General features: G+C 34.1%; 1 protein-coding gene across 25 annotated transcripts in view; it reads left to right on the top strand.

Annotated features, from left to right (window-relative positions):
* Positions 1 to 24553, top strand: part of LOC123671736 (transient receptor potential cation channel trpm) — a 241241-nt gene that overhangs the window by 90851 nt on the left and 125837 nt on the right. The gene's annotated exons all lie outside the window — the stretch shown is intronic.

Genomic DNA, 24553 nt, shown 5'->3' with positions numbered 1-24553 from the left:
TTGATTTAGAATAAGGTTGTTAATAGGATTCAAGTAATATTTTCATTATAAACAGAAGTGATTGGTATTCCAATCGAATAATATTTTTGTACAAAACCACAGAGACAAACTCAGAATGTAAAGGCTGAAGATGGGCTGTTGTATTGGTTCGAAACGTAACCTATTCAATACCTTAAATAAATAAATAATTTGAAATTTTGACTTTTAGCTTGTTGTTATTTATAGTACCTACGATCGTTTCGACTTCAAGGAAAAATGTCAAGGATAAATTTAGTATTACTTTGCTATTCTTCTTGAATTTCTTCTGGTTCTGGTTATGCAATCGAAAGAAATATTGCATAAAGCTTTAATTTGTTATTTGAAATCTAAAATCAAAATGATCTGGAAATAGTTATTTATCATACAATTTCAGAAGGCTTTGATATTCTTTCACGAATTCAAAATTCAAAAACGAGCCACCAAGTGGCGAGTTTTTAATGAACGAGTGTTAGAATGAGCCATATGCACAAGTTTATTGACTTATGGAATATTTCCATAAATATCAGTGACTATATCAGAACTATATTCTGTATCACAAATTTGGCAGATAAGAGATACATCCTTGACAGGAGAGTTTCGACTACCAACATATTCAGTTAGGATTTAGACCATTAACGGCATTCTAGATCCTAACCTTCACTGCAAATTCAAACTTTTTAATCTTTCGAAGATATTGTGTATGGATAGACAGACAGAAACGGATTCGCAATCATCGAGTCGAATCTTATCGTTTGAACCTATTTCTGGCTCGAAATGAAAAACTTACAGACATTGTGCCAAAAATGATTCAAGATGATTTGTTCCGAGACGAGTCGAATCTTATCGTTTGTGTCCATTCTAGGCTCGGAATTAAAAAAAAAACAGAAATTAATATTTTCCATGGTTTCAGCTCTCAAATTTTAGAATTAAGCACTAGCGAACTGAGTTTGAAAATGAAGTTATTTGAATAAGCTTACCTCAATACCTCGAACTGATAACTGAGTCTTGGCACAGCTTTGATAATTTGAATGTTCGCATATGTTTTAAAGAATTCAGACCGTTCTCGAAATCCATATTCAAAAAAGTATTCACAAAATAGTCTCATCATAAAATGACACCAATCAAGATACGAAAATCCTACTAAAGACTGCTTCTACAGAACATTACTGTCTTCTTCTTCACGTTATTGAAGTTTATTTATTTAGTTATTTACGGACAAGCCATTTTACATATTAATACATAATAAAATACATATTAATATATAATTAAATCGAAACCTACCATTGCATAGGTACATTACCATTACAACACATTTTTGTATGATTGAATACTTTTATTCATTTGCTATTCGATAATATTATTTATATTAACATAGGTATTTTCAAAAGGGTCATAATTGTTTCAATGTGAAAACAAAAGAAAAAAAAAATCAGTGAGTAGAAAAAGGAGAATATGCAAATGTGGATATTGGTACGGATTACTACTAGTTTATTTTCAATGCCAAAATCAATATGAATCAAGTGGTAAAGTTGACATAACATAAAGAATATAATTGAGAAGTACCTGTGAAATAAAATATTCAATGCCAGATGTTCAAGTAATAATTAAAGTCTTTGTTTTACAAGAAAGTTATTTTATAATTCATAGTTCAGGAATTAAACTGGTAAACATTATAGAACAAATTTGATCGAAATGCAGTATAACTTATCCATTATACGTCTAATACATTGTCAATTTTCATAATATTCTTTCAATTCAAATCCAAATTTTCATACTGATCGCTTCAGAAGAATTGAAATGAGTAATGCAAATTAATATTTTCATATGACATAGTTGTTACGAAACTTCTCATTCTATAAATAATTGCTTTCGATCTGAATGGTATTTTGTTTTTTGTCCACACAATTTTTTGGGAATTAGTAACTCAAATTTCTTGAAATTATATACTGAACTTCAATATTTTGTTGGGTTTCTTCGAATCTTCGATGGCATTTATTTAATGAATAAGCTATAACATAACCTCAAAATATAATATAGATTATTGTAACTTCTAAGGTTGAAAAACATACAGGGTGGCCCAGAGATTGACGTCAAAAAGAAAAAAATAGGTCCCTCGTGTCATGGGCTATTTGAATTTACCCCATGTATGTTATGCGATTTTTCACGGTTTTCAAGTTATGATTTTTTTTATGAACTCTGAGAATTTTCGACTTGACCATCTTAAAAAAGATATCAAAAAAAGTATAAGACTTTTCTGTGAAATTTTTTCTGTAACTTAATCTCCATGAATTGTACTTTTATAAATAAAATAACCAGCGTTGTAACTCTGATGAAAATTATGGAAATGTTGGTCTCAAGAGAAGAAAAGTTACGTCAATTGGATTATGATCTAAATTTTCGAATCAAAATTGAAAATGTAAAAAGGCTAATTCACGGTTTCTTAGTATGCTCAAAAACTGCGCTGAACATAAATTAAAGCTGCTGCTTTAATTTATTTGATTTTTTCTGTTATTTCTCCTATTTCAAAGGAGCATATCCTCTAAAATAAAAAGATATTGAGCATAAGGCTATATATCAGAGAAATAAAAACGATTTTTCCGATTTCTTCACTCCTAAAAACGACAGAGGCATTTTATAATGTTCGATATCTGTGAAAATCATATTGGAAAACTGATTACATCATGTCTACTCCATCGTGTTGCGATTCAATCGAATGGAAATATCGTTAATAACGAGAGGTCACATCAGACCAATAAAGTAAGATCAAAGGTTAATTACAACGCAGAGTGCCTTTGCCATCTAGTCGAACTTTTTGCTTCTCTTCGAAATTGTTTTCACTTTGAGAAGCGTTCTGTCTTCTCGAAAGTACCTTCAGTTGGATAAATTTTATTTCATTATCAAAATTTATCTGTCGAGGAAAATTAAAGTAAAGAGAACGTTAACAGAGGTGTTTTGCAATGAAATGACTATTTGGAGTGAAAGTCTTCTCATTCTACAATTTCCGATTAAGTCCTGTAATATCTGACTTCATATAACACCTTAACTAACATAACTCATTTTATTGAATTTATGAAAAGGATGGTCACCAAATTGCTGTCAAAAAATCTCAGAAAATACGTTAGGAACAATGATCGATTGGTATAGTCAAATGCATAATAATATGTTCGTGAACAAGCTAATTTGAAAAAAGTCCGACAATTTTTCGGGGTAGATTTGAATTTTTGATAACATTAATAAAAAATATCCGTTTCATATATCAATAACCGTGTATGGTCCACAGCTCTATTTCTAAGCAATTGCTAATACTACTTCAAGAATGATGCCTCTATGTGGTTCATGGTTTTCTTTTTTTTTTTGCATGAAAATGCTTTAGTCTGGTTAATCACCATACAAATTTAGAATTTAATAACTTATGTAAGACATCAAGTAAAAAAAATATTCTAGTTTTTCACTTCCTTAACTTTTATTTATTACTTATAATGTATTCTATACGCAGTAATAAGTTTATGGTTTTCTTCAAGTCTTGAAAATGAAAAAACATTGCAAATATCACACTACGGTTCTCTTCCAACTTCAATTTCTTCATCAAATAAGGAAAAATTATTCGATCCTCTTCTTTGAGGCAATGATTCATGACATTCATAAATATAAATCATTCTTTCCACAGACTTCTGTAAAACCGTAAATATCTACCCGAAATTATAGGCAATTACTAAGATCTCTGATTCCCAGGAAGATTATAAATCATCAGCGAATAAGAGAAGTTTACATATCCGCACCTAGGTCCTTAGGTATTAACATTCTGAGATAAAAAAGCGCGTTCGATATCCATAGTTATTTACTCATTCCTACTCAAAAAGAAAGAATTCCACTCATGCGTTTCAATACAGTCAACATCCGATGCAACATAAACATTTTCGAAAAAATCTGCGAAGAAATTACTAATATTTTTACCCACATTCTCGTTTCTTTTACAATATGTCATGCTGCAGTTGGGACACCTGAAATCGCCATTCTCGACGATTACAAATTTGAAGAAGTTTTTTAGGAAAAATCCTAAAAAACTTCTTCAAATTTGTAATCGTCGAGAGAGGTGCCATATCACTTTTAAGAGAATTATTGTGTTTCACAAAGTCACGACTAATTATTTTTTGTACAGGGATTGTGATGCTTCAATTTCGAGATGTTCAAATTGATTCTTGTATTTTTCCACCTCTTATCAATTTTGATTTTATGTGTAATCAATTTGATCCACTCGTAAGAATGATAAGGTGGATATCATATGTTCACTTAGACTTCATCGTTTACATCGTAAAGAATCTCATAAATGATATCCAGGGAGGGTTTGAATGTAGTGAAAACTGGAAGAGTACTTCTTGGTGCTACTAACCCTGCCGACAGTACCCCTGGAACTATAAGAGGTGACCTTTGCATTCAAACTGCTAGGAACATAATTCATGGATCAGATGTCGTTGAATCAGCTGAAAAAAAAATCGACTTGTGGTTCACTGAAAAAGAAGTGATTGATTGGAAACCAGCTGCAGAATCTTGAGTATATGAAAATTAATTGAATAATTTAATTTATGTGTATTCTGGAGAACTAATTTTAATGAAATACAATAATGTAATTATTATTACAATCAAATAGATCAGACCAATTCATTCCGGAAAAATCATGACCAATTGAAAAACAATCATCCTTTTTTTGTCGATGTGGGCTCCTGTTTTGATCCGTGATAATAATTATATATAATCCAGCGAAGAGCCACTAGAAATCCATACGACATCAGAAGACCAAGCTATGAGGAGGAGTTTGCTACAATACGTATCACTTGTTTGCTAATCGTCGGCGTCGTCTGAAAGGTGACTTAATAATTTTTTACAGAGCACTACTTGCCATGTTCAATGTTGATGACGCTCAACTCTTTCGTCTTAATTCCTGAGGAGAGGTTGCGATGCACTAGCAGAGAATACTTCCTCCGCAACAAGGTGTTCAACAGGTGGAATCGACTTCCATCAGTCAGTTCCCAGTCTGTGAAAGTTTTCAAAAATGTTTTGTACAGGTGATTCGCAAGTATTTCTCTGTGGAGAATTTTTGTTGTGGAAGCAAGAACATTTTTCTCTCTTTATTTTTCAATTGTCACTATTTTATTCACATCTTTAGTTTATAAATATACATCAACTCTCCTGCATAATAATAATAATCCTTCTATTATGGCGCTCCATGTTGTTGATTCTATTAGCGAGAAGGTACACTTCTTCATGATGGATTATCTTCCTCCAATATCAAAAGAGTTGCTATCACCATACTGGAGAAGTTTGAATTCAAAATCAGTAATCTTGTCTTACCCGAAATATATATGTAGATCCTTCCAAATCCTCCATGGCTTCATTTCCGCCCTAAGGCGGCCAATAAGAAAGGGTAAATAAGCCGGAGTTGTTTCTACATTCTAGAATACCACAGGCTGGAGGTGGTGGCTCTCACGCGGAAAATTAGTCCGCGAAAGACTCGGTAGCGGGTAGAGACAGTGGCGAAGGGGATCCTGCAGTTCGTGAGCTACAGCGCTAAACAGGTCGCACTCCCTCAGCACGATAAACACCTCCAACTAGCCGTTTATGGATAGTTAGTTGGTCCTTGATAAGAGCCCGTTGACCTCGCTTTTTATCAGAACATGTATCGTTCGCACGATATTCACCCTCAGAAAAACCTGTACTGAAGCCAGGAAATCCAGAATTTTTTTTGTGAATGGCTGTTTGCATTTTCCATAATAAAACATTTCTCATGAAAAAAATTAGATACAATAAAATTTCAATAAATGAAAGTTAGGCTGATTGAAATTCAAACCATAGATGATGAAAAGTCTGGCCAAAAATGATTATTCACTAATGAGCTGATAGAGCTTTCTTAAACACGTCCACTCAGATCGGGTTCATAAGCTATTTGTAGGTAAGTATATTGATTACAACGGGATTTGAATATTGTAAAATTTCATAACTTCGAACCCATAAAAAATAGGATTGTGAGATAAAAATTATTATATTCAATATAATTACGTTTTAATTTTTATTATTATACGTTATCAAATTTTTGAGGAATAGTAATTTAAAATTTGAGTTAATTTCTATTCCATTATTCATGGTTAACGTATACTGAATATGTTGATAATTAATTGCAACCGATATTTGTATCGAATGACCAGGTACCTGAATGTATATAAAATGGTTACCGGTTAATATCAAATGTAAGTATTGATTTTGTAGACGTTTGTGCTCTTAATAAGAGAAGCTTTTTAGAAGACTAACGCATCGCGCTTTTTGCGTACTCCATTAGAAAATGGATCCAAATGTTCGAAAATACAGGTGCGACGGTAAAAGTTCAGGAATTTGGACGCACTCGTTCAGTCCGCGACGAAGAAACGATTCGAGAAGTGGAGGCGTCGGTACGTCAAAATCCGTCTTTATCCATCAGAAAGCGAGGTCAATCGTCGAACATAAAAAAATCGTCCGTGCATTTAATTTTGAAAAAAGATTTGCATTTAAAGGCTTAAAAAATTCAATTGATTCAGGAATTGAAGGATACAAACTATGCTAATCGATTGAATTTTGCGAAATGTTACAACGCTTCAAAATTTTGATAACATACTCGTCAGTGATGAAGCAAACTTTCATCTGAATGGTCATGTCAATAAGTAGAATTGTCGGTACTGGCAGAGGAAAATCCGAGACGAAAGCATGAACGACCCCTTACAGCCCGAAGGTCGTTGTTTGGGCAGCTATGTCTGCTAGAGGCATGATCGGTCCTTATTTTCATGAAAATCCACGAGGCCAACGACTCAATGTAAATAGTGACCGTTATTGCGATATGCTGCGAAACTTTTTGGGTCCAGAGGAACCGTAATATCAAGGTTATAATTCAAGAACGTGGTTCCAACAAGATGGGGCCACTTGCCATACAACAAATCAAGTAATGGTAGCTGTTAAAGAATTATTCCCTAATAAGGTCATTTCACCCCAACTGGCCTCCCAGAAGCCCCGACCTTAGTCCACTTCACTATTTTGCATGGGGGTACCTCAAAAGTAAGTTGTATGAGAATAATCCAATGAACTCGACCTAAGCAAAACATCAGGTCAGAAATGGCAGCAATATCGAGAGCTATGTGTCAGCGTGTGATCGCCAATTTTCGTTCCCGATTAGAAGAGTGCCAGCAGCGTAACGGTCGCCATTTAGATAACATAATCTTTTTCAAATAACTTTCCACTGCTGTAATAATTAACAATACTTTTTTTTTGTAACTAGTTTTTGTTTTATCGAAGTAACAAATACCCGATACCCCTTTTGGACACCTTGTAGTATATCCAAAGTCACTTGGAGGAAGCAGAATATTTCGATTATGCAAGGGTTGTCCAAGTTTCGAGAAATTCATTTGGGGTCAGTGAATTTATTGTCTAACAATACTTTCGAAGTATTTAGCGGTATTTAACGGATCGCGGTATCCACTTCAAAGGCATATATGTCTAAGCCTTTTTATGGACTAGTTCAAGTGACTTTGGATATAGTATATATTTGTAGCTTTTATCTACAGCATGGACCAGAGTCTTCTTTTCAGATTTTCTCATTAAGGGAATAAAAGTCTACAAAAAACAAAACTGACATTTGAATCCTTAGATGCAAATAACTTCTATAGTTAGATTTTCAGATGGTGTAAGACTTAATAAATTTTGCCCTGACTGATTCTAAGCGACTGTTATTGGGCATAATAAACTAGAATGGAGAGATAAATATTCATTTATGATTGAATATATCATAATTTTGAAATTTCATATTCACTCTGTAAGCAACTCCAAAGAAAATAAATAGCAAAGAGGTGCTTATTACTCACACCACAGTTTACTCGAAATAAAGTAATAGAAATTCTTTGATGTGGAATTCATTTAACGGACGGTTGAACGTTGGAAAATTACAAGGACAAAACCATATGCCTGCAATAATGATTCTCTTTGAGCTATACTCGTACTAACTGAGGAAGAAAACAAGGCAGAATGCATGTACATAATTCAATTCATTTTTCAGAAAATTTCATAATATTTATGACCAGTTAATGAGTAGTTAATGTTAAGAGGGATTACCACCACGTTGTTTTTCGCGTATCAGTCAAACTTTGGTACCCATTCATTTCTCCTCTGGCGCTCCTGCGATGACCAAACTTTGTACGGTGTACGAAGTTGTACATTCATCTTCTTTCTTTTTTTGAAGCAAATATGAACAGAGCAGAACTGTACGACTTTTTTCACGAAATTATAATTTTACCTCTTTTGTGATGATTTTAGGCAGGATTTTCTTCACGAATATTTTGAAAATATATCTGAGCTTTGTACAAAATACATATCATCAATTTTTTTCGCGAAAAATGAAAAATTACCAAGAATTTTGTTTTCATTCGCAAATTGAAAATATTCACTTTGTTCCATGTAGATTATCGTTTAGAGACATTATGTAAAAATCTTGTGATGGTGTTCCCACCATAAATTATTCTGGAGTTTTGATAAATTTCTTACAAATCGAGTGAATTTGTATGATCATTGTGATGAATCTCTATTTGAAATATGTAGAACTACTACTTTTCCAAGTCAATTCACCATTTCCAGAATAATTCAATCTGTTGAAAAAAGTTTGTCAATCAGTTTTACACATGCTTCCTCGTCCGTTATTCTTAAAAATTTGCCACTTCACAGTATGTTATTTTTGGTGACACTTTAATCTCCCAATAAGTTTTAATTTACATATCGTACACCGTATAGATTCCAAATCTCTATAGAACTTGTTTCAATTTTAATGACCATAAGAAATTTCGAAATCCAAATAGTAGAATAGTAAAAATGTTTGTTATTCCAAAAGTTATCCTCTTTCTTAATATCAGTAGGCTGGAAAGTATTGAATAAGTTTGTTGATATAAAGAATGTAATACAGGTGGTCCTGATTTTAGTACAATAACTTTGGCTTCGGCTAGAGCAACTCTTTCCCTTTTCTCATTAAAATATATCCTAACAAGCTTCATTTTCGAGATACAGGGTGTTAAAGTTTTAAAAAAAAATCAATTTTTCACTTATAACTCTTCTATTATTACATTTATTGTTTCAATTTTTAAGTATTGAAGTCTTGATAATGTAATGTTTTGAATTGGGCGTCTCCTGCCAAGTTTATCAGCGGCGTAGATATAGGGGTGCGATGTTCCTTTTCCTATTGAAAACCCACACCACTGTCTTTTTTTGAGAAAATTATTTAATTATTGAAATCAACATAGCTTCACTGAAAAAAATGCCTTGTGAATTTTTTCCATCGAATGTACCATATTCAAAATAATCGAGCACAAAGCAAATACTATATCCATAAATATTTACAAAACTAAATTTTTCAAATTTTCCCATTAGTTATAAATAAAAGTACAGAAATTGTAGTTTATTTGAACGCTTTCAAATGGCATTTAATCGAACATTTCAGAAAGAAGGAAAAAGTTGTGTTGTTCGAGTGGATTTTCAGAAATATTCAATTAAATGTCATCTAAGAGCGTTATAAAACACTACGTTAAATTTTGTACTTTCATTTATCACTAATGGGAAAATTAATTTTTATAGTTTTGCGTGGGTAGTATTTGCTTTGTACTCGATAATCTCGAAAACAGTACATTTCATGAAACAAATTCAGGAGACCTTTTTTTTTAAGAAGCTCTGTTGATTTCAGAAATGGAATAATTTATTCGAAAAAAAGACAGTTGTATAGATTTTCAATAAGAAGAGGGTCATTTATATCTACGCCACTAGATAATTTTTACAGGGGACACTTACCTAATTTTAAACATTAGACTAGACTTTAATACCTAAAAATTAAAACAATGAATGATGAACTGATTTTTTCTTGCATTTCTTAAAAACGAAGATTGTTAGGATATATGTTCATAGGAACTTTTTTCATTGAAGAAGTTGTTCTATCCAATGCCAAAGTTATTGGACTAAAATCTGTACCACCCTGTATACACACATAATTATCTATTGTCATGAATGACTTTTATATTCTAAGAAATAACCAGATTGTCGCTATTAATATCTACCGGCTTTCCTCGATCGTCGACTGGCACGACAAATTTTAAACATTTCCTATTAGCTTTTTATATCAGTAATTTGCCTGTCATATTCGTTCGTCCATTAGTCGTATCGAGTTAACGAGCTCAGTTAGCTATCATTTCATAAAAGATTCGCGATCGTGCGACAAATTTTATCGGTCCTGAATGAAATGTGATGATGCGCTTTGCCGAAACCTTGACCTGGAGTCTTATTTACTATCAGGTTATTTTGAATTTCAAACGAGTTCGTGAATGGGGTCCACGAATAATGGACAAATTCATATTATAACGGGGAAATTTATGAATGCTATTTTCAAATGACTGACTGTGAATTCAGAACCGTCGTTAGCCAAACTGTTGCCCTAGGCAAAGATCCAATTTGTCACCCTAGCAGAAGTCAAGTTTGCAGAATGCATAATATTAATATTGAATAATCGGGGAAAAATTGATAGCATCTCATTGGAAACTTTAATAATAACAGAAAAATTTTCTTTAACAAAAAACCAACAATCCAAAAGTTTTTTCTTTTCTTTTTGAATTTTTTTTGAGAGGGGTCATCCATGAATCAATATACATTCATACAATAATTCAAAAATAAATCGATTAGATATCACAATCTCGAGTTTCACAATCTTGAGTTTTCATCATATTTCAGGTTTTTCCAGATATTTCAATATATTTCGTATATTCACTGATTTCTCTAGAGAAACATGAACCAAAACGAGATATTTTCAATTTTGAGTGAATGTAATGTAAAATTTCGACAATTCATCACATAATAGTACACTAACTTATACGATCGAACTAAGTAGCCGCTCATATTCGTTTATTATCCTGGATAGTCGATCATATTGCATTTCATTTGACTGAATTCATGATATTTTATTGGCGAAGCTATGTGGGAATGAAAGAATCGTAAGTAATTGCACAAGTGCATCAAAATTACTGATAATTTTGCACGACAGCGTGTTGTCATGAAAACTGCACGAGTTCATTTTAATTTTTGGAGAAAGAGCCCGACACCGAAGGTGGAGGTAAAATGACCGAATGTAGTGTTTCAAAAAAACCACGCTAGAATGCGAAATTATCTGGTCATTTTGATGCACGAGTGTAATTCGGGGGAATATTTCCCGAATAAACTGTTTCATTACTTGTCAAACTGATGTAGAATGGAATTGCTATAGATTCGAACTGTGTAAGATGAATAGAAACTATGTATCTATGAACAGTGCAATTATCGCTGGGCTATTTCGCTTCCTACAATGTAATTATCAAAGGTGATACCACGAGTGCTTCAAATATCATCGATAATTTTTTCTTTTCCACGAAAACTTTTTTAAATTCGGTTTGTTCGAATGTTTTTGCCTCCAATAAACAAATTTGAGTGAAGAAAATAAAAAATTATCTGATAAAATTTGAAGAATGAGTTGTATTTGAGAAGATTATTTTTTCAACAATTATAATGTTCAATATTTTATTTGGTGATGGCACTGAATCGGTTTATATTCATTACTCAACAATGCACTTTAAGCTGTCAATCATGACGTTTCAATGTAAACAAGGTATTATTGATGAGGAGGTAGTATTATTAGAATAATCCCGAATGATTGGGTGGAATAATGCATTGCTATTAGTTGAAATGACCAAAATTTTGACATGTGAAAAAATAATCGGTTTTAATATCACAACAGCATAGATAATTTTCGATTATACACCTAGTCAGGAGATATAGTTCGCGAAATAACACGAGACCGCAGCTTGAGTGATGTTTCGTGAAATACGTCGAGTAAAGAAGTTCGTATAATCGAAATATATCATCCATGCTCGAGTGGTATTCGTTACGATTATATAACGAATTAAATTTTCAATTTCTTCAACTATAACCAACTCATTTTGAAATATTCAATGACATTTCACTGAGCCCAAATTTATTTATTTTTTTGCGAACATCCAAGAACATTACTAGGTAAATGATCACAATATGGCAGGAGGCGAAACACCAAAACAATTGTACCACTTCGTCAAGGGTATATTCACTTATCAATACGCGGTAACTATGGAAACTTGACAGATTTTATCGGTTCATTGAAACATTAGGTGGGTATATATATAATCAAATTTATATCAACAGTCTACTCCAAATTGACAATGAGCAAAATGAAATCGGCACTTGTAAATTTCAAGTTCTCATTGAATTAAATGCAATGAGCGAAATCAATTTATCGAATTTGAAAATTTTTAAAAATTATATCTTGCATAATTTTCCTAGGCAACAGAAATAAATTATTTAGTCCTTTATCCTGTATATCAATTGAAACCATTAACTACTGTTAAATCATTAATTAAGAATAAGATGTTGCATATCTATTGTAGCAGAAATGAATCTTCGGATATGGTCACTAAATTTCGTACAATTAGCAACAGTTATCATACCACTATTCCCACGAACGATATTGTCAAATATCTGCATACGATATACATATACTAGTGGAATAAATTTAAGGATCAAAATAAAATTTTTAGCGGTTTTTCAAATGGTTGTATTTTCGATAACACCTACCCGGTGAACAAAGACGTCTAATATGGAGAATGGTAAACAAATATGATTCCAAAGGAGGCTTCAAATATTTATTGTCTCGTAAAATATATTCATAAAAACTGACAACATCAAAATTTAATTTCTTCGAAATATTGACAACGTCAAAAAATTATGTTTCTTAGATATCTTAGATACAGAGTTTCTCCAACATACTCCCACCTTGAGTTACAAAACATCAGAGGAGTAACTCAATTCCAAATCACCCTGTATACTTCGATGGCGGTTTGACAATTCTCCCGTATCTTGTGACCACAGGTTTTTTCTCATGTGTGGGTTTGTCATCTTTTTCATTTTTCTGTTCTTCTGGTTCTCTGTCCCTTTTCGTTCCTTTCTCTTCTTTCATTTTTTCTTGTCCTATTTTGTTTAGAGCATGGAAATCTATTTCGTTATCCCGACTATTGATTTCTAGGGGATAAATTCTTTGCACTGGTCTCAATAATGACCCTGTAGCTGTTTTCAAGCGAACTACTCGAATTTTACCATCTCGCCCTGGAATCATTTCTTCTATTCGAGCCAGTGGCCAATCCAATCGTTTTATGTTGTCCAATCCAACTAAAACTATATCTCCCAATCTGATATCTTTGACATTGTTACCCTTCGAAAATAATTTCAATTCTCCTAGATATTCTGTTCGAAATCTTCTTCGCAAATCTTCTTTCAGTTTGAGTCTATACCTCAAATGTTTCCTGAGATCAGTGGCTTCAGTTGCATACACATCTGGTACACCGACTTCTTGAATTTCACGTAAGAACATAGCAGGTGTCAACGGAACCAAATCTCTACTATCTTCATGGAAATAAGTCAATGGTCGGGAATTAACCACTGATTCGGTGTCATAAACAAATGTATAAAGCTCTTCGTATGTCAGAGATGACTTACCTAGGACTTTACGTAAAAGATCTTTGATGATTCTTATTAATCTCTCCCACCATCTCGACTCAACTAATTGCTTCGGAGAACATCCATCATTGTTCAAATTTTTCATCAAATTTTCGAGTCGTCTCTGTGCTATTGAAAAATTGTTGGGTAATGGAGGATGGCCTTCAATCCACGGCATGTGCACCTCATATCTTCCATCTTCCTTTCTCAGAACAGTTTCCAAGAAATGTTCCATTACAGCTTTCTCCGTGTCTTTTTCTGATTTCTGTTGTAATGGATCGGTGATTCCAAGGACATCAAGACTCCATAAGTCGGTAGGGCCCAAATCTCTACTCAACATAGAAGTAACAACCAGCATTGAAGAATTTATAGATTGCTCATTCGAAGTAACTTTGCCCATGATTGTCCATCCTAATAGCGTATGCAATGCCACAAGTCCACATTTAAGTTCATGACGTTTTCCAGTGAGTAACTTTCCAGCAATATCAGCTCCAATTAAAATATCAACGGGACCATCTTTTTTATCTGAAATTTCTATTCCCAATGAACTTAGTTCATCCATCCAAGGTCCTTGCCTTACAGAAGTAACATTATTACAGATGACTGTTTGGTCTAGAGCTTCGAAGTTACACGCATAGTCGTCGTGGATACTACTCAATCGTATTCGATAACAATGATGGTTGCAAACGTCAGTATTCGTGCCACCAAAGAGGGCATGCACCATTTCTTCTCGTCGAATAGATTCATATAACATCTCAGAAGCAACGGATTGTTTTATGTATGATCTTTGAGAACCGGTGTCAATGATTACTCGTGCCATTCGTGATTTATTCAATCCATTAAGCCTCACTCTCAGAGTTTGTAGAAACACCTCAGCATATGTATTATTCGAAAGGGAATTCTCTACATTTGACTGTTTTGGAGCAGGTACAAATTTCGTAGTTGTTTCATCAGTCTTTGTACACATGATATCAACATGTCTTCCATTACAGATTGAACACACCGAATTTACTCTGCATTTTCTTGCAATGTGACCATATTTAAGACATAGATAGCAGCACCCCCGTTCAATCAATTTCTTCTTACGATCAGCTAGTGTCCAATTTCTGGCATCTGAACAATCTCCACTGCAATGACTTCCGTTGCAAAAGTGGCATTTCTTCTGGAATTTATTATTCATCAGTCCAGATGCTGTTGGAAGAGCATTTTTCACAGGAGGACAATCCACAATCTTTTTTGTTTTAGATTGCATGTCGAAACCAGCAACCGCCAAAGTAATGCGTTCTTCATTTTCAACTTCCTTTCTAAGAAAGATCATCAGGTTATCCAAACGTATTTTCAAAGTGGATTCAACATCATAATGACATACCCTTATCAAATCTTCGGGGAGGCAAGATTCCACCAGTGGGTACAACATTGCTGCGCATGTATCTGATGTCACATCTAGAGTTTCCAATGATCGCAACTGGGATTCTAGCTTATCATAGAGAAAACTAAGCTTATTTCTATTCCCAATACTAGTCAGGACCAATTTCAACAGCTCTCGAACATAAACTTCAACAAGAAGATCTTTTCGGCCAAATCGACTCTCAAGGCTTTCAATAACTTTGGGATAATTGTCTCCGCTAGGTGGATAACTCTCAACCAATTGACGAGCACGAGAGTTCGGAATCATAGCTTGTAAAAGATATTGAAACTTGTCTTCAACGGGAAGATCTTCATCATTGTGAATTCGCTTAAACTGACTCCAGAATGAAAGCCAGTCTCTGATATCACCTCCAAATTTCTTGAATTCTATAGTAGGTAGCTTCAGTTTACGCTTCGTGTGGGTGGAACATACGTTACTTGTTTCATCGGAATGATTCGGTGAATGACTCTCAATAATCAACTTGAGTTCATGATATTTTTTCAAAAAATTATCTGCTGCTTCAATTTCGGATAGCAAAGCACTTTCTTCGCTGCTTTCTGACTCTAGGATATGATCTAGCAATTGTCTGCCCAAATCAGCAATCAACTCAATTTTCTGGTCCAATATTCGAACATTTCCTCGAATTTCAATTAAATTAATATTCTTCTCACCAAGCAGTGTGATCACCGCATCATAAATTCGAGTAAATGATACTCTCTGAGCCTCAAGCATCTTCTTCACCTTCTCCATAATCTGAAGGTGTCCTGTCACGGTCGCCAAATTGTTTCGTCTCCAAAGAACACCTACCCGGTGAACAAAGACGTCTAATATGGAGAATGGTAAACAAATATGATTCCAAAGGAGGCTTCAAATATTTATTGTCTCGTAAAATATATTCATAAAAACTGACAACATCAAAATTTAATTTCTTCGAAATATTGACAACGTCAAAAAATTATGTTTCTTAGATATCTTAGATACAGAGTTTCTCCAACACTCAATTTGAAGAAAAGCTTTTTGAAGCTTGAAGTTTATAGTTTAGAGATCTCATGATGAAAAAATTTTTCAAGCAACGTGTACCGCTCAATTCTAATGAATACAGTATCCAAAATTTCTGCGAGATATTTTCAGTTTTTATTTTTGGCCTACAGACTTGGAATTTTTTTTCCAACCTAACTACTATATGGATGAGATAACTTATTCATTCAGCTTCAATATCCTTTTTTCAAAATTTCGATACGAGCATTTCACCCTGAAATATCGAACTTTGAATTGAAAAGGACCTTTTTGTTTTCAACCATCAATATCTCACCAATCAATGTTTGCATAGAAAAAAACCGCTTCATGGATTGAATTGAAATTTTCTGAGATTTTTGTGGTGATATTGAACAGTAAAACGCATATTCAACATTGATGGCTTTTTCGATTCTTTCAATTCAGCGCTTTATTATCTAAAAAGCCTCCAAAGGCTTTTTTTTATCAACTTTTCAAATTAAGGTAGAGAACGAAGAAATTTTTTTTTCGAAAATACCATTGCTACTTCTTGTACAAAGGATATTGAAGCTGACTGAACAAGTTATCTCATCCATATAGTGGTTAAGTTGGAAAAAAAATTTCCAAGTCTGTGGGCCAAAAATAAAAACTGAAAAAATTTCACAGAAATTTTATTTACTGTATTCATTGGGATTCCGCGGTACACGTTGCTTGAAAAATTTATTCATCATGAGATCTCTAAATTATAAACTTTAAGCTTCAAAAAGCTTTTTTTCAAATTGACATAAGACCATTGTTATCTAAAATACAGCCATTTGAAAAACCGCTTAAAATTTCGAATTTTATTTTGATTCTTTAATTTATTCCCCTAGTGTATATTTTGTTTGAGTCAGATAATCCCGATCAGCTCCAGCCAAAATATTATTCAGCTCTCTCTGCTTTTATCCCCTTCATCCTTAAACAGAGACCATACCTGCTCAATTGGATTGAACATAAGGCTATACAAACTTGGTCGTAAAAGTTTGTGATGTTGAAATTCCTGCTCTACAGAACCCTCTTCAATATTGGAGTGCCGTGAAGCATTATAACGTAACTCCAGATTGGTAATTATTATGCGCTCTTTGCATCCGCCTCACAAATACGATGGCTTCCGGCTTCTTGAAATAACCCCTTCTAAGTTGAGAATGAATAAGCTCATGTGGTTCCGATGCATCCTTTTACGGGAATATTGACTCCTCTGCATCTGCAGGTATAATTGTGCATCGACCTTTCTTTAAACGGATCTGGATTATCGATATAAACAAATTTAAATTAGTTTTGTCTATTTAAATCTAAAGGTATATTCTGCATCTGAATTTCGAACAAATTCTAAACGTTCTTCTGCCTGCTTGTCTTCACTTCAAAACTATTTCCCTGTTCAGGTTTTCCACAAACCTCCTTCAAAGCCAACATGAATCCATGCAGATGTGGTCGAAAATATCCTTTAGAAACGTCGATCAAGCTCATTAAATTTTTATTTTGATTTACAGTAAAAAGTAGGTACGAATTTCTAAAATTAGAGAAAAATCAAAATGTTCAACAAAATTGATGGAGCACAAATCATTATGAACTGAGGTATTAAAATTCGGACTCGGCAAAAGCCTACAGGTGGCAAATCTGTAAATACGCCACAGGGCAGCTAATGCCTTGGCCAACACGTTTTTCGGATCTCAATCCGATAGGTTTTTATTCATGTGGAAATATGAAACGCTTGTTTATCATGTTGAAATCCCATCTCATCCACAATTACTTGATAGAATTCAAGATGCAGCAAACCAAATAAAAAAAAACAAATCGGATATGCCCAGTAACTAAAGCTTTAGTTCATCAATGTGAAAATTACGTTCAAGCTGAAGATAGACATTTCAAACAATTTTATCAATTATTTCCCTTCGTCCTAATTTTTATTGTTGAAACACCACCACGTGGCTGCTCAGTGCAAAATGAAATTAAAAGTATTTCTTTTTACAGATCAACGATTTTTATGGAGTTTTCACATATATTCCTTAAACAATAATCGACATGAAAAATAATGAATATTTTTAATTTGCAAACGAAAAATTTAAAAAAATTGGTAACTTTTCGTTTCTCGCAGAAAAATGTATGTTGAGTACTTTGTTTAAAGCTCTGATATACTTTTAAATTATTCGTTAAAAAAAACTACTAAATATTATTATAAAAGAGCTGAAACTATAATTTCGTGATAGTCATCGTACATTGCTGCCCTCTACTCATTTGCTTCGAAAAAAGAAGGATGAAGTGAATAGACAACGTCGTACACGGTAAAAAGTTTGGTCATCGCAGGAGCGCCAGATGGGAAATTAATGAGTACCAAAATTTAACTGAAAAATCACATGGTGGTAATCCCTCTTAACAAGAAAATTAATGATTTCAATTTCTCATAACTTCGAAACGAAAACAAATCGCACCTATGCTCATAGAAAAAAATACAGAATAAGTGCTGCTATCATCTGTTGAAGTCTGTCATAGATCTTGTGGAACGTTCTGTAAATGGAATAATAATTTTGTAGCTATTAGATGAGAACATCCATACATAAATTGGACTGTAAGGTACTGGGTTATGAAGTTCGAAGGACCATGAAATTTTCCACACTATTTATTGAAGTAGGTTTATATATACAATTACACAATGTACACTTTACAAGATTCGCTTAACTAGTTATCGAAAACTATGAATCAGTTCCACGCACTTATCCAATAACAATTTACCGACTTGGGTACTAACGATGACCGACTGAAGGGTCTTTTCTAACCACGTGGCGACAAGGCCAATATTTAACTAACTTGAAATGTGCAAGCTGAACACTGTGTCTCAAGGGGCGAGAGCAACGACGAACTATACTAAACTGTACTTGACTTGTACTTGTGTCTCAAGGGGCGAGAGCAACGACGAACTATACTAAACTGTACTTGAATTGTACTTACTAGACTGTGTGTTGAATATACTGAACTGACTTCAACTCACTATTCGATGTCTTACCCCACCTCGACCTTTTTGTCGAACCATCGAAAAGGGTTAAGAACATAGAAGTGCTACAGATAAAACGGACATAGTTAAATTATCATTATAGCCAGCCGTCATTATAAGGACGACTGCGTGCAGGGCACTCATAAAGTGCGCGGAATTATCTATAACTAACTTCAGGGGTGAATCTTTGGACAATGGCGGCGCTCAGTTCTATGAACCTTGATCAAAACTTAACAAATTTCAAGCTTCGTGCATAATTTGCAATTGATAATGTCGTCAGGAGTATATAACATTCAAGCAGAATATTTCGTATGATTATGTGATTCATAAATCATATCTCATGTCTACTTGTGTCATTCTGTGGTATCGAAGGACGCAAATTAACGCATAAATGAACGTGCGATCAAAAGCTGACTTAACGTCAGTGTTTTCCTTTTTTTTCTATCGAATGGTGCTCGTTCATGTTGTCAGTTTTGTCTTTCTAATGTCGCTCAAGGAATAGAAATACTAAAAGTTATTTTAATACCAGAGAAGTATATCTACAAACCACTCTGATTAAAATGTGACGTCATATAGGAAACTCGTGGAACGAAAATGCTTCAGGAATTCTCGGTAAATCGAAAAGCTTTGTTGGATTTAAGGATTCAATCAAAGTCAATCAAACTGATATTTACGTGAAGGCATATGGATGGAACTTTCCACTATATTTCAATAGCGAAATACGAAGCTCAGTGAAATGTAATTTCATTGGATATATTTATCATTCCCTTCGCAAAGTTTCTATTCCTGAGTATACTGCTCCACAAAAGTTCAGACATGTTAAGACTGTTTCAAAAGATTTCATTTTTTCTTGACATTTTTTTTAAATTTGAGAGATCTTTAAAAGAGTCACAGTTTCAAATGAAAATTTATTTTTATATATATATATATATATATATATTATGTATATGTAGTACAAAATCAGTTCATTCAAAAAATTGAAAAAATAAAGTTCGGAAAATAGTCCAAAATCCCAGAGCTGTAAGTGGGGTTTCACACCAAGTAGCCTGCGATGTGCGAACTGCTGCAGGAAGCACGTCGCAATCTGCGACTCTCTAGTTTATTTTCATATCAAAGTCGTACAGTGCGACTTCATTTATCATCAGACCTCCGCTTTGGTAATCAATAAATAAAAATAGTAGTTTTACCTAGATGTCGTCGGAAGAAGACTAATATAGCGCTTTTTGCTGCTGTGATTTCAAGTAGGAGGACGAAGGAAAGAAGAAAATTCTAGATTCTGTGATCATAAAGACACTGGTACCTCTCGACATTCTGAACAAAAGATATATTAAATTGTTCATCGTCCGGTAAACATTTCTTTCCAAACCTAATGGAAAAAAACTTAATAATATACAATAATTAATAACGCGCGCTCTTTCACCAAACAAGTCAAACCAATAGTTGGTAATAACATGTGGCAAAGTAGCAAATTATAGGACCCGTTTTATATTATTAATCGCACGTCGCATGTTGCCACATCGCATTTTTGCGGCACCACGCCTTGTGGAACCATATATGTATTTATAAGGGTTTTAAAGTAAGTAGCACGCTTTGTGCTTCCTGGCAGCAAGTCGCACGTCGCATGCTACTTTGGTGTGAAAGCCCACTTAGACGCAACTTATTTTATGAAGAATGAAACCTAAGGATTTGAGAAGAGTCCCATGTCTTGTAATGCCTGCGAGTTTGTGAAGTTCGTACAGTTACATCTTGGCAAATACAGGTTGAGAGGTAACTAAAAAAAGCATGATTTTGTCTTATTTTCAAATTACTGACTTTATATAATAAACTTTGTAAGATATTCCTCTGAAGTCATATCAGAGCGTCAGACACATTCCACGGACTCTTTGAAGCTCTACAAAAAAAAAACCTGAACTTTACTCGATTTCAAATGGCTGATTTTCATATGAATTTTGTAGAATACTGTTCTGAAGTTATATCAAAAGCGTCAGACGCTTTCCATAGACCTTACGCTTTAAAGTAATGTTTTTTTCGTTGAGTTTTAAAGCGTCTAACTGAAGTTTTGGTCCATGGAAAGTGGCTGGTGCTTTTGGTATATCTTCAGAGTAATATGCTACAAAATTGTACAGTGTGGTTCAACGAAAACTTAACACCCTGATTTTCCCGCTTCAAAATGAAAATGAAGAAAATCGCTCGGAACCGCCAGTTTCTGATTCGAGGGGGAACAACTTTTCCACTTTTCGCATCCCCGTAACTGCAACCCCTTGACTTTGTATAGAGATAAGGAGTGTTGCGATACCTCATTTCGAGTACTATATATAATTCTGGAATTTTGCTTCAAAACTTCCATCGATAACGAAATGACAGTTGAAATAGAAGTACTTACTACTAAATTCCTTCGAAATGTGTCGGATGCGAATAATATTCTCTAGATAAATTCCACCTTGCCTCTTTCACTATTTTCGGTGTTATTTCATTATCGATGGTATTTTGAAGCGAAATTTCAGGTACAAATAGTTCTCGATATGATCTTCAAAATTAGTTATTGCAATACCCCTTATCCCTATTCAAAATCAAGGGGTTGTACTCGGCCCCCGTTAGCGGGTTGTAGTTACGGAGATGCGAAGAGTGGAAAAGTTGTTCCTCTTGGAATCAGAAATTGACAGGGACGAGCGATTTTCCACATTTTCATTTTGAAGCCAGAAAATCGAGGTGTTAAGTTTTCGTTGGACCACACTCTTCATAGAGTCATCTGTAAACAAAAGATGGAGGTCTCATTTGTTCACCGATGACAGATGACTCGATTGAAACGGCAAATGTGCCGTTTCAATTCACTTGCTCATTGGCTCATTCCAATCGAAGTGGCATATGATTTTGAGTTAGTGGAATCCTTCTCAAAAGTTGTCAAGAATGTAGATTAACGCCTCGAAGTATTCGACGAATTGTTTCAATCGAAACTAAAACACTTGAAGCGTTCAAAAGTCGCTGTTGATTCGACTCAAAGGTTCTCTAGGGGTAGACACAGACAGAAACCGATCTTGTGCATGCCCGGTTGATCTTGGGAGTTCACTTTTCGGTCACGTTTCCAGTTTCTCAATATCGATGTATAAGTCGGGAAACTACGCTTTCTCAAACTTGAAAGGAATTCTCAATATCCCTCTGATTATGTCCCGCCTCGATCATACCATCATACTATTGACATTATTGCAAAAAAAAATTCAGATTTTGAATCAAAGTTGATTGTAAGAACGGAAGACAACAACTGATCCAAAATTCTTAAAAATACAAACGACAAGAACATGCCTGAAACTGAATATTGAGAAACAAAAAAAACATTCAGATATAAGAAAGTGAACATTTTATTTCTGATGTTCATTCTTTTTGATCACCCCTATATATAACAAAAAACAAAGTAACTGACTACTGTATTTGAACAGTTATGTTCCCGGGGAATCAAGCTACAAGCCAAAAAAATAATTGCTGAAATCCGCCGAAGGGTTCGAGAGAAAATGAACTACAAACTTCGTTGAGATTTTGTTCTTTCCCCTAATTATTCCGGTGTGTATATAAACTCCCTTTTGAAATGTCCCTGAAAAATTATGGTAGAGTCGTTCCAAATAATTTCGGTGTCTTCAAATTTTAGTGACAGATTCTGTTAGATATAAGAAATAATAATCGCAGTGTTGCAAACAAAATCTAAAAATAAAAAAAAGGCGACAGTTCTCGGCAAGAAACTAATGGTTATTCACTTCAATGATGTGATCCTCATCGTTTCTCATACTAATCCATTAGTTTCAAGGAAGGCAGGGCCGGCGCGAGTAATTTTGGCGCCTGAAGCAAAGAATTTTTTGGCTCCCCAGCTAAAAAATCATCAATAAGAACATGACCTCTCTCATAATCAAACAATAGCACGTGTTCCGATGATGATGGAGAACTTTCTTCTTCCGATAAAGAATCCTGTAATCGTGCGTAAAAAAAGTAAATTCTAGTAACTAGTTGTAGCACGACTGTGCTCGAGCATTTTGAGTTGTAACAAAGAGGTTACATAGTGAATGAAGAATATTGAAATGTTTCAGTTTTGCTTCAAGAACTTATTGGGATTATAACATGTGGTACGCTGAAAATACTTGGTTATTAACAGTAACTAGTTTCAAATACAAAATCGTAGGAATTTCCATATATGAAATGTCTAAATTTCGGCTTCCAAATAATTCAAAAGCGAAGGTAGAAATATTTTTCGTATTTTCGTGAAATACATAATGATTCTATCCCTCTTTCAATGGAGGTATTGAGTGTTATTTATTATACAGGTGGCTTAGTAAAGGTGTTTCATTCCAGGGAACTCAAATATTCTCCCCCTGCTAGAGAAACCAATTTTCTTCTAGTTTGAGTCGACATATTTTCGTCACTGGCCGATGAAACTGCTCAGTGGTGGGTTTTACGTCCTCTATTTGAAATCTTCCATTTTGTCCTGGATTAAGTCCAGTTATTATCGTTATTATTATTATCCGAACATCGTCCAACTTGTTCGGAGTCTGGTCCTTTATCCGTATGTTCCTTTTTGTGAGCGTGGGTAAAAAATATTCTTCCACCCATCGGCATCGCTTTCAAAAACTATCCACGAGCATTTGGAATTTTTCCATTTTTTTCCGAATACCATCATTATCTATGAAGTTTCTTTCTCCTTGTTTGATGATCCGATTAATAAATGATTCGGAGTTAAAGCTTCCATGTCCTCTGGATCACAGGAAACCTTCGTAAGTGGTCTTGAAACAACAAGGAACTCAGCTTCGGCAAATAAAGTCTACAGTGTTTGGAGAAACACTATTTCCTCACAACACTCTGAGTAGGACACAGCCGCCAATGTTTTCTTGATGCTATCAGAGAAACTATGAAGTGCAATTTTTATTGCGGTTGGAATAATCAAACTAATATACCTAATATCTAGAGAATGTCCGTTATCTTAGGAAAATCTCGTAGAAATTTCTTACATATGCCGGAAAGATTTTCTGGTAATTGATTGTCCCTGATCCCCGAATGTCATTCATGAGGACCTTTCCTCGGATTATGCAGTTCCAATTATACCAAAAGTATAATATAGAGACATCAAAGACTTAAGAACTAATCTTTTTGTCGGATTCAAATTCATGAGATCTTCATTATTAGCAAGTTTGAACAGATATTCATCCTTTTTAATATCCCATCATAATCCAATTACTCTAGGAAGTTTGAAGACGGCGTCTTAATTCTTAGAGGCGGCAAATGAATCTTCGAGAAAAATGATACTATATGTTAATATATGAACAATCGTTAATCAATAAAAGAGAATCCAAGTCTCTCCGCCTTCTTTTGACTTGATTCGAAAAACTATAATACTGACAACTGACAGCTCTTTTCTTACAAAAAGGTCTACGTGATAATGAAAATATTCAAAAATATCAATAAACCTTTGACTTAATCCATAGTTCCCATAAGCAGAAACTAGGCGCAAGATTTCTATACAGTTCTATACA

The sequence above is a fragment of the Harmonia axyridis genome, chromosome 1, assembly GCF_914767665.1.
Source record: "Harmonia axyridis chromosome 1, icHarAxyr1.1, whole genome shotgun sequence".
Taxonomy (NCBI): domain Eukaryota; kingdom Metazoa; phylum Arthropoda; class Insecta; order Coleoptera; family Coccinellidae; genus Harmonia; species Harmonia axyridis.
The sequence above is the reverse complement of the archived record's forward strand: the minus strand, read 5'-3'. Positions and strand labels throughout refer to the sequence as shown.